This window comes from Chelonoidis abingdonii, chromosome 1 (assembly GCF_003597395.2).
Source record: "Chelonoidis abingdonii isolate Lonesome George chromosome 1, CheloAbing_2.0, whole genome shotgun sequence".
Classification (NCBI taxonomy): Eukaryota; Metazoa; Chordata; order Testudines; family Testudinidae; genus Chelonoidis; species Chelonoidis abingdonii.
This window is the reverse complement of record NC_133769.1, coordinates 69412078-69422826: the sequence shown is the minus strand read 5'-3', so window position 1 is coordinate 69422826 and position 10749 is coordinate 69412078. Positions and strand designations below refer to the sequence as shown.

Sequence of the window (10749 nt, the reverse complement as noted above, 5' to 3'; positions counted from 1 at the left end):
GGGTTTTGAGGCTCCCTTTGACTTCCCTGCCCCGCTCTTCCAGTGACAAGAGAGGCAGGATAGCAGCTCTGGAAGAGGGAGCTCAAAGTGGTTTCACTGAAGCTGACCCTGAGGTCATCAGAAGGAGCACCGATGATATTGCCTCTGCACACAGGCTGCCAGAGGATTTGTAGGGGGGGGGCCCACTGTTCTTATATTTGTGTTAGAAAACAGAGTGACAGGTCATCTCCACAAGAGCAAATAAATTGCTATATTGGTAAATGGTTCATCTACTCCAGCTTTCTGTCTTCAACAGTAGCCAGCTTCTGATAGCCATTGCTACTAAGAGAACTACTAAAGCAGGGTAAAAGACGGTTATTCACCTTTGTGACTGTTGTTCTTCAAGATGTGTTGCTCATATCCATTCCAATTAGGTGTGCGCGTGCCGCGTGCACGCTCATCGGAAGATTTTTACCCTAGCAACACTCGGTGGGTCGGCTGGGTCTCCCCCTAGAGTGGCGCCGTTATGGTGCCGGATATATACCCCTGACGACCCAATGGCCCTTCAGTTCCTTCTTGCCGGTTACTCCGCCAGAGGGGAAGGAGGGCAGGTTTGGAATGGACATGCACAACACATCTCAGAGAACAACAATTACAAAGATGAGTAACCATCTTTTCTTCTTGGAGTGCTTGCTTATATCGATTCTAATTAGGTGATTCCCAAGCCTTACCTAGGCGGTGGGGTCGGAGTGAGATGTTGCAGAATGCAAAACTGCTGAGCCAAATGCTGCATCATCTCTAGACTGTTGCACCAATGCATAATGTGAGGTAAAGATGTGAATCGATGACCAGGTAGCTGCCCGACATATTTCCTGGATGGGAACATGGGCCAAGAAGGTGGCAGATAAAGCTTGAGCCTGAGTAGAATGGGCGGTGAGGTGGCTAGCCAGAACGTGAGCCAAATCATAGCATATACAGATGCAGGATGTTACCTAAGATGAAATTCGTTGGGATGAGACCGGTAGGCCATTCATCCGGTCTGCCACAGCTACAAAAAGAGCTGAGGTGACCTTCGGAAGGGTTTTGTTCTCTCGATATAAAAAGGCGAGAGCCCTGTGAACGTCTAGGATGTGCAGCTGTTGTTCTCGATGCGATGGGTGCGGCTTCGGGAAAAAGACTGGGAGGAAGATGTCTTGATTGACATGAAAGGCGGACACCACCTTAGGGAGGAAGGAGGGGTGTGGTCGTAGCTGTACCTCGTCCTTATGGAATACCGTATACGGGGAGTCCACTGTCAAGCCCCGAAGCTCAGATACTTGTCGTGCCGAAGTAATAGCGACAAGGAAGGCTGTCTTCCAGGAAAGGTACAGCAGCGAGCAGGTGGCCAGTGGTTCGAAAGGAGCACCCATAAGCTTGGCTAGCACCAGGTTGAGATCCCAGGTAGGGGTCGGGCGTCTGACTTGAGGGTACAAACGTTCCAATCCCTTGAGGAACCTTGAAACTATGGGGTGAGAGAAGATTGATCGGCCATTTTCCCCTGGGTGGAAGGCGGAGATGGCTGCCAGATGCACCTTTATGGAAAAGACCGCTAGGCCCTGTTCTTTCAGGGACCAGAGATAGTCCAGGACAGCAGGAACGGACACCTGCCTGGGGACTGAGTTACGCTGAGCGCATCAGCAAGAGAAACGCTTCCATTTGGCCAGATATGTCATCCTAGTGGAAGGCTTCCTATTGCCCAAGAGCACTTGTTGGACCGAGGCAGAGCAATGCAACTCAGACTGGCTCAACCACGGAGCAACCATGCTGTGAGGTGAAAAGACTGCAGGTCCGGGTGGTGAAGCCTGCCGAAGTCCTGTGTTATGAGATCTGGCCAGAGTGGCAGGGGCAACAGGTCTGCCACTGAGAGGTCAAACAACATGGTGGTCCAGTACTGCCTCGGCCACGCTGGAGCAATCAGGATCAGGTGAACGCTGTCCCTGTGGAGCTTGAGTAAGAGTCTGTGGACAAGCGGAAACGGTGGGAAGGCATAGAGTAGGTGCCTCTTCCACGGGATCTGGAATGTGTCTGAGAGGGAGCCCAGGGAGCGTCCCTAGAAGGAGCAGAACACCTGGCATTTCTTGCTCTCTCGGGAGGCAGAGAGGTCTATGTGGGGAAACCCCTATTTCCGGAAAACAGAATGGATGACATCCGCACAAATCGACCACTCAAGAGACAGGAAGGATCTGCTGAGGTGATCCGCCAGACTGTTCTGGACTCCTGGGAGAAAAGATGCTACCAAATTGATCGAGTGGGCTATGCAAAAGTCCCAGAGGTGGAAGGCTTCTTGACAAAGGAGGGAGGAGCGTGCTCAGCCCTGCTTGTTTATGTATAACATGGCCGTTGTGTTGTCCGTGAACACTGATACACAACGGCCTTGGAGATGGTCTCCAAACACCTGGCTTGCTAGACAGAATGCTCTCAGCTCTCGCACGTTGATGTGCAAGGCCAGCTCTTGAGATGACCAGAGGCCTTGAATGCAAAGGCCCTCGAGGTGGGCACCCCAACTCAGAGATGACGCGACCGTTAGGGCCATCGAGGGTTGCAGTGGGTGGAATGGCATCACCGCACAGACTAAAGTGGGGTTTAGCCACCAGGTTAGGGAGCCCAGAACCTTCCAAGGAATAGTGAGCACCGAGTCCAGGCTGTCTCTGTGTGGTTGGTATATTGAAGCAAGCCAGATTTGAAAGGGATGGAGGCGTAGCCTCGCGTGCTTGGTCATGAAGTTGCAGCAGTTCATGTGACCTACTTGGCTGAGGCAGGTGCGCACTGATGTTGTCGAGAAGGTTTGAAGACCTCGAATAACTGAAGCCATTGCTTGAAAACGCGACTGCAGGAGGCAGGCTCTGGCCAGACTGGAGTCCAGAACCACTCCGATGAAGTCTATTCTCTGCGTGGGTGTCAGAGTAGACTTCTCTGTGTTGATCATCAGGCCTAGGCTCCCGAAGAGTTCTTTGACAATGCGCAGGTGCTGCAACACTTGTAACTGGGAAGTCCCTTGAATGAGCCAATCGTCGAGATACGGGTAGACGTGTACCCGACGACGCTGGAGGGAGGCGGTGACTACAGCCATGCATTTTGTGAACACACGCGGAGCCACAGAAAGGCCAAATGGAAGTACAGTGAACTGAAAATGTTGATAGTTGACCACAAAACAGAGGTACTGTCTGTGTGGTGGGTAAATTGCGATGTGGAAATACGCGTCTTTCATATCGAGGGCAGCATACCAGTCTCCCGGATCCAGGGACAGGATAATGGTCCCCAGGGTTACTATGCGGAACTTCAGCTTTATCATGAATTTGTTAAGTTCTCGCAGGTCTAGGATCGGTCGTAGACCTCCCTTTGCCTTGGGGGTTAGGAAGTAGCGGGAATAAAACCCCTTGCCCCTCATGTCTTTTGGCACCTCCTCTATGGCTCCCATGGCTAGGAGCGACTGGACCTCTTGTAAGAGGAATGGCTCATGAGAGGGGTCCCTGAAGAGGGAAGGGGAGGGAGAGTGGGAAGGCGGGGTTGAAACAAACTGGAGGTAGTATCCCACTTCCACCATGCGCAGAACCCAACAATCTGAAGTTAGCTGGGACCAGGCACAGAGGAATTGGGAGAGGCGGTTGAAAAAGGGAGGAGAAGGATCCGGTAGAGCAGCTGGTGGGCCGCCCTGGGGCATCCCATCAAAAGTTCTGCTTAGGCCCTGCTGGTGGTTTAGGGGGCGCCTGATTTTGACCTCCTTGAGGGACAGACTGCCTCCGACGATTCCCTCTACCACGCCTTCTGCTAAAGTCCTGACGCGGCCTAGGCGGGGCGTTAGGGCGGTGTGGCTGGGGCCAGAAGGTCCTGCGTTGGATCACTGGTGTGTGCATACACAGCGAGCGCATTATAACGCAATTGTCCTTCAGACTTTGCAATCTGGGGTCAGTCTTATCAGAGAACAGGCCCTGGCCTTCGAAGGGCAAATCCTGAATAGTTTGTTGTAATTCAGGGGGAAGACCCAATACCTGGAGCCAGGAGATATGCCTCATTGTCACTCATGATGCCAGAGTTCTGACTGCAGAGTCCGCTGCATCCAGAGAGGCTTGGAGGGAGCTTCTTGCTACCTTTTTACCCTTCTCAAGTAGTGCCGTAAATTCTTGACGGGACTCCTGAGGAAGAAGCTCCGTAAAACTTCCCCAAGGACACCCACAAGTTAAAGTTATATCTACTTAGGAGGGCTTGTTGGTTTGCCACCCTAAGTTGGAGGCCCCCGACCGAATATATTTTGCGGCCTAGGAGGTCCATGCGTCTAGCCTCCTTTGACTTAGGAGCAGAGGCTTGCTGGCCATGACACTCCCTCTCGTTCACCGACTGGACCACTAAAGAGCAAGGAGGTGGGTGAATGTAGAGATATCCATACCCCTCTGAGGGGACCATATATTTTCTCTCTACTCCCCTTGCTGTAGGTGGAATCGAGGCTGGGGATTGCCAAATGGTGTCCGCATTAGCCTGCATGGTGCACATAAATGGAAGAGCCACTCTAGTAGATGCATCAGCTGATAGAATGTCCACAACAGGGTCGTCTATTTCAGGGACCTCTTCCACCTGTAAGTTCATATTCTGAGCCACTTGTCTCAAAAGGTCTTGATGGGCCCTGAGATCAATTGGTGGAGGGCCTGAGGAGGATGTTCCCACCACTGCCTCGTCAGGTGAGGAGGAGGAAGAGGAGGAGGGGAGGCCCGGGACCAGGGGATCCTGTGGGGGCTCCTGCATTTGAGGAGCGTCATCTGTATCACGTGGAACCTAGGTGTCTGCAGATGGTATCGGAGTCTTATCCGTGCCTGTAGGGAGGAGGCGGCTTACTGTCGCCTGTGGTACCCGGTGTTCTGACGGGGCCGACTGTGGAGCCACTGATGGAGCACCTTGGGCCTGGTGGTATGCCCATGGTGTCCAGGAGGACCAGTGATGAGGCTCTTGCTCGTGGCTCTGGCTCTCTGGGAATATATGGCTGCGGACATCAGAGTCATGCTCCTGAGGATAGGATGCGCTACCACCCTGCGATGACACCGATGTGCGTCTTGATGGCTCTGGCGATGCCGACAGACCCTGGGAGGGCGCCACTGTTCTGGATGCTCGATGCCGGGGCAGTACCGGAAGCTACAACAGTACTGCGAGCGAGACCGTGACCTTCTACCATAGCAGTGCCGGAAGGTCGACCGGGATCTCGAGTACCTTCGTCTGAAGCGACTGCGGGATACACAGTGCTGATGGCAGTTCCATGAGTCGGATCGGTACCGGGAGTATCCAGCCGGCGAATGTGATGTCGAACGGTGCCACAAGTGCAACCGGTACCACGATGGAGAGCAGTGCCGGGACTGTGAGTGGCGCCGGGAGTGGGAACGGCGTGATCAAGAGCGTCTGTGAGACCGTGATCTTGAACGATGTCTCTCTGCTGGACCAACAGAAGGTGGCCTTACTAGGGCCAGTTTTCCGATGGATTGCATGACCCGCACCGGCGGTTGAGGCCGTGTCGACTCCGTCATAGCGATGAGCTCCCTTACAGTGGAGACTGTCTCCGCTGTAGAAGGGAGGGCAAGCTCAACCACAGCATGTGCCAGGGAGCTATCAGGCACTGCACTCAACAGCCCTTGTGGGACCAGAATCGATGGTGCCACGCTCGGTGGAGCCGCAGTCGACAGTGCCGCGGCAGAGGACGATGCTGGACGAACCTTCTTTGAAGAGCGCTCCTTCTGTGGAGCTGAAGCAGCTGGAGTGCTATGTTGCTTCCTGGGTTTCGGGGGACAGGGAACGGTGCCAAGCAGATGTCGGTGCTGGTAGGGGTCGGTGCTGGGGCTCCTTCTCGGTACTGGAGCTGTCTGGGGCTGAAGGGGTGCTCCTTACAGAAGCAGTCTGTCGGGTGCTTAGTATTGATGCTGCAGGACTAAGTGCCGACTCCATGAGGGGCTGTTTCAATTGAAAGTCCCGCTCCTTCTTCGTCCTTGCTTTAAACAACTTGCAGTTGCGGCACTTATCGGTAAGGTGGGATTCCCCTAGGCACTTGAGACAGGAGTCACGGGGATCCCCTATTGGCATCAGCTTTTGGCACGCCAAGCACGGTTTGAATCCCGGTGCACTGGGCATGGGCCCGTACCGGGGTGGAGGAAAGGGGCTAATCCCCGATCCCCCCTTAAACTATATACACTAACTAACTAATACTAACTACAAGAACTCGAACTATACACACAATAAACAGCAAAGAACTACGAGTAGCTAGGGACGTGGAGATCAGCAAAGCCGCGCTCCACAGTTCCAACGACCATCACGGGCGGTAAGAAGGAACTGAAGGGTCGCTGGGTTGGCAGGGGTATATATCCGGCGCGATAATGGCGCCATTCCGGGGGCGACCCAGCCAACCCATCAAGTGTTGCTAGGGTAAAAATCATCTGACAAACATGCACACGGCACATGCACACCTAATTGGAATCGATATGAACAAGCACTCGAAGAAGAAGGGAGTTTTCTCACTTTAAAAGGAAGTAGAGTCCCACCATCCCTCTTGAAGCCCTCCTGGTCTGCACAGAGTCCCCTCTTTTTCTAGAAAGGTGAATAGAGAATTAAATAGGCACATAAAGGGTTAAACAGCTTGGGTTAAAAAAAATACGCCTTGCCCTTTGTGTAAGGTGAATGTTCTGCTAGCACAGAGGTGGGCAAACTACGGCCTGCAGGCCACATCCAGCCTGCAGGACCCTCCTGCCCAGCCCCTGAGCTCCTCCCTAGGAGGCTTACCCCTGGCCCCTCCCCTGCTGTTCCCACTATCCCACAGCCTCAGCTCACCCCGCCGCCGGCGCAATGCTCTGAGTGGTGAGGCTGCGAGCTCTGGGGCAGCGCTGCTGCAGAGCTGGTGCCTGACCCAGTGCTCTGTGCTGTGCAGTGGATGGCTGTAGTGCCGCCAGCCACCAGTGCTCCAGGCAGCGTGCTAAGGGAGCAGGGAAGGTTGAATAGAGGGCAGGGGAGTTCAGGATGGTGGTCAAGGGGCAGGGATGTGGACAGAGGTTGGGGCAGTCAGGGGATAGGGTGTGGGGGGTGGATGGGGCAGGGATCCCGGGGACAGAACGTCAAGGGGTGAGAAGAGTGGGTGCATATAGGGAAGGGGTCACAACCCCTCCCCTAACCTGCTCTCCATACAAATTTCCAAAACACGATGCGGCCCTCAGGCCAAAAAGTTTGCCCGCCCCTGTGCTAGCAGTTGTGGGAAAGCCTTGTAGAATGTGGCTTAATTGTAAAAACTGGACGTGGAAGGCAAGTGATAAGAGAAAAAGCCTTGCAGAAAGGGAGCCCAGTTGTAAATCTTGTCTACTCCAGGCCTAAGAAAAGGGTCCAGTCTTAAACTTCCCCAAACTGATTCTCAGCTATCGACAATAACAACACTTGTTTGTTAAAAGGTATAAAAGTGTACACTCTGAAAGAGTTCATTACTAGTACCTGCTTCACCCCATCGAGAGCCAGCCAACATCGCTTTGAGCACCCCTGGGTCTAAACCTCTTATAAGTAGTGATCCAATATTTATGTTATGGGGGTAGTAACTGCTTGTTATTATTTAAGCTTTTAGACATGTTTAGCACAACTGTATGCCATTCAGTCTTTAGACTAAATAAAGGAATGTATGGTTAAATTGGTGTAGTGATAATATCCTCGTAATAATTCCAACCGTGAGATTCAGTACAGAAATGTAAAAGTTAAATTTCTTCATGTCCAGCAAAGCTTTAATTCTATCAGAAAACAAGGGGCTCTCTCTCTCAATTCTGCTTTTGCCTGAAAGGTCTTCAATTCCTTCTGGAACAGCTTTTTAAGCTTAATTGGCGTCAAGACTGAGCTTGATAAATGCATGAAGCGGCTGGTATGATGAGACTGCCTACAATAGCATGTAGCCGATCCGTGACTGCAAGCAGCAGTATCTCCAAGGGCCGGTGATGGAACACTAGATGGGGAAGGCTCTGAGTTACTAGAGAATTCTTTCCCAGGTGTCTATCTGGTGGGTCTTGCCCACATGCTCTGGGTCCAAATGATTGTTATATTTGGGGCCAGGAAGGAATTTTGCCCCAGGTCAGTTTGATAGAGACTCTGGGTTTGTTTTGGGTTTTGTTTTTTTTTGCCTTCTTCAACAGCATAGGTATAGGTCACATGCAGACTTAAACTGGTATAAATGGTGGATTCTCTGTAACTTGAGATCTTTAAACCATGATTTGAGGACATGCCAGATGTGGCCTTCAGGAACATCTCCCACACCCCAGCCGAGCATCTCCATCAGATAAGAAAACGCCCAAGACAAAGCAAAGACGACATGTTCCCGGACGTCCTGCAGTGCTCCAATGCAGAAAAAACAGAATGAAAGGAGTGCTGGGAAGGCAAATGGCAGGACAGAAAAGAGAACCAGGCACTTGAGGTCTTTAAACCAGGATTTGAGGACTTCAGTAACTCAGACATAGGTTAGGGGTTTGTTACAGGAGTGGGTGGGTGAGATTCTGTGGCCTGCATTGTGCAGGTCAGACTAGATGATCATAATGGTCCCTTCTGACCTTAAAGTCTATGAGTCTGAGCCTGTTACATGAGTGGGCGGGTGAGGTTCTGTGGCCTGCAATGTGCAGAAATCCAGACAGTCCCTTCTGAACTCACAGTCCATGAGTAATTCCACCATGTGGCGGTGTCAGAGAAGGATCTACATTTTAGCTACAGAAGCCAAATGAGTGGCAGCCCAGAGCTACTGAAGATATTATTCTGCCTTTAACTGTGAAATTATTGGATTCTGAACTACATTAGTTATGTGAGGGGTCAAGCCTGAAGTTTTAACCTTACAGCAGTCATGCAACAGCTGCCCTCTGTGCATCTTTCATGGCTCTGTCCCATGCCAAACCTTAAGGTTAGAGCCCTGTCTGCACACCACTGAAAAAAGACCTAAGGAAACTACAGGGCTCCTCCCTTCCCTGTTTAATGTTTTATTTGGAATCATTTTCTATCCAGTTCATCTTTGTTGTTAAAAATCTCATTACAGACAAGCAGAAGATATCAGTACTATCAATTTCTGAATGCAAATGTGATTATACAGCAATTCATGCTCACAATGTTGCTGTGAGAACTTTGTTCCACAATACTCCATGTGTGACAATGCTGATGGTTAAAGATTCATGGTTTAAACCAGGGGTGTCAAACTTATTCTGTGGTGAGGGCCATTTACCCTTTTGGTTGGATTCCATAGATTAGAGAGAGAAGGTGAGTGAGGTATTGCCAACCTCAGGCATTCAATTACAAATAAAAATAAAAAAATAAAATCAACCTTGGGGCTCATTTTATTTGCCTTCTGAGTCTTTGGGGTGCACTCAGTCCCATTTTTAACCTTTTCTCTGCAACCATGAGAGTTGGAATTTTTGTTTTTTCTAAATGAAAGCTGAGATTCTCACATATGACTGCAGGAGAGGGGCTTTAAGAAAAAATACCCAGGATCACAAGACTCAAAAAAAAAAAATCATGAAAGTTGGCAACACTACAAAGTGCAAATTTAGGACAATGCTATGTTAATTGAATCATGTCAAACACATCACTTTCAGAGCAACCACTACAAGCAACAGACTCAAAATCTCAATTGTAAAGACAACAGCTTTACTGTCTAACAGAAAAACTATACACAGGGAACAGCAATTCTTCCCCTTTCAAGCTTTCCTGGGCTGACAAACTGGTGAACAGATCCTCAGCATTACAAAGGATAGGGTTTAGTTTGTTTAGTGTAAGCCAGGTAGCAGAGATTTTTGTGCCAAACTACAGTATATAGCATTCACACATTTTTGCTTTTGAATAATATAGACTAATTTAAGGAAGAAAATGAATACACTGACAACAAAGTAAGCTATGCAAATCTTTAAAGTTATCCTTTCTTCATAGTTCGAAACACAGTGAACCACAGGTTTTTTAAATGGTGAGAAAATGGGTGCCTTCCAGTATTAGAAATTACCAATATCAAATTGTCCTATTTAGGCTAATGAATGTTTCTCACTTTTCTTCTTCCAAAGCTGAGCAGAAAAGTGTTCGCTATTTTAAAAATAAGATGACAAAATTAAAAGGGCAACTGCTAGTCAAGGAATGAAAATATTTCTAGAAGAGAATTTAGTCAACTATTTCTGCACACAATATTACATTTATATTTGTCTGAATATCTGATTTTGATAGAATGTGACATGCTGAATGCTGTAAGAATGTTAGACAAAATAAAAATGACACACAAAGGTTTTTTTGTTTTGTTTGTTTTTTAATAAAAACTGAATTTTATTTCTTCATTACAAGGTAAACTAGTATTGCAGTTTAAGACCAACAAGGTTGGACAGCAAATTGCTAAATAGTCTTCTAAAGGCTGGAAGAAAGGTAATTAAAAAAAAAAACCAATGAAAAAATGAAAATTAATGTAAAATTCCAAGCATAACGTGAAAAAGGAATGAGTCTTAATAAAAAAATTAATTTAGAACCTTAGGTGCGTCAATTGAAAATGTATTCAGAAATGCACCTTACCTTGCTGAGAAATCTAGGTCTCCAGAAACTCAATACCTTATGACACTCTTTGGCCTGCTGGTATTAGGAAGCAATTACTATTCATAAAAACCTTTTTGAGTCAGGCATTCATACAGACACCAATCAGTTTACAATTTGCAATGCAATAAGTCTGCACTTCTATTAATACAAAAATTTCCAAGGTTACATTTTAAAATTATGTCTTGAACAACT

At 49.0% G+C, this 10749-nt stretch overlaps 1 protein-coding gene across 2 annotated transcripts in view; it reads right to left on the bottom strand.

Moving 5' to 3' along the window:
• Positions 1-10258: 10258 nt before the first annotated feature.
• CPSF6 (cleavage and polyadenylation specific factor 6) overlaps positions 10259-10749 on the bottom strand; it is a 47243-nt gene continuing 46752 nt past the window's right edge. For both annotated transcript variants that reach the window (XM_075066352.1, XM_032796545.2), the window contains one exon: positions 10259-10381. The gene's annotated coding sequence lies outside the window, so the exon portion shown is untranslated. The remainder of the gene's footprint in view (positions 10382-10749) is intronic.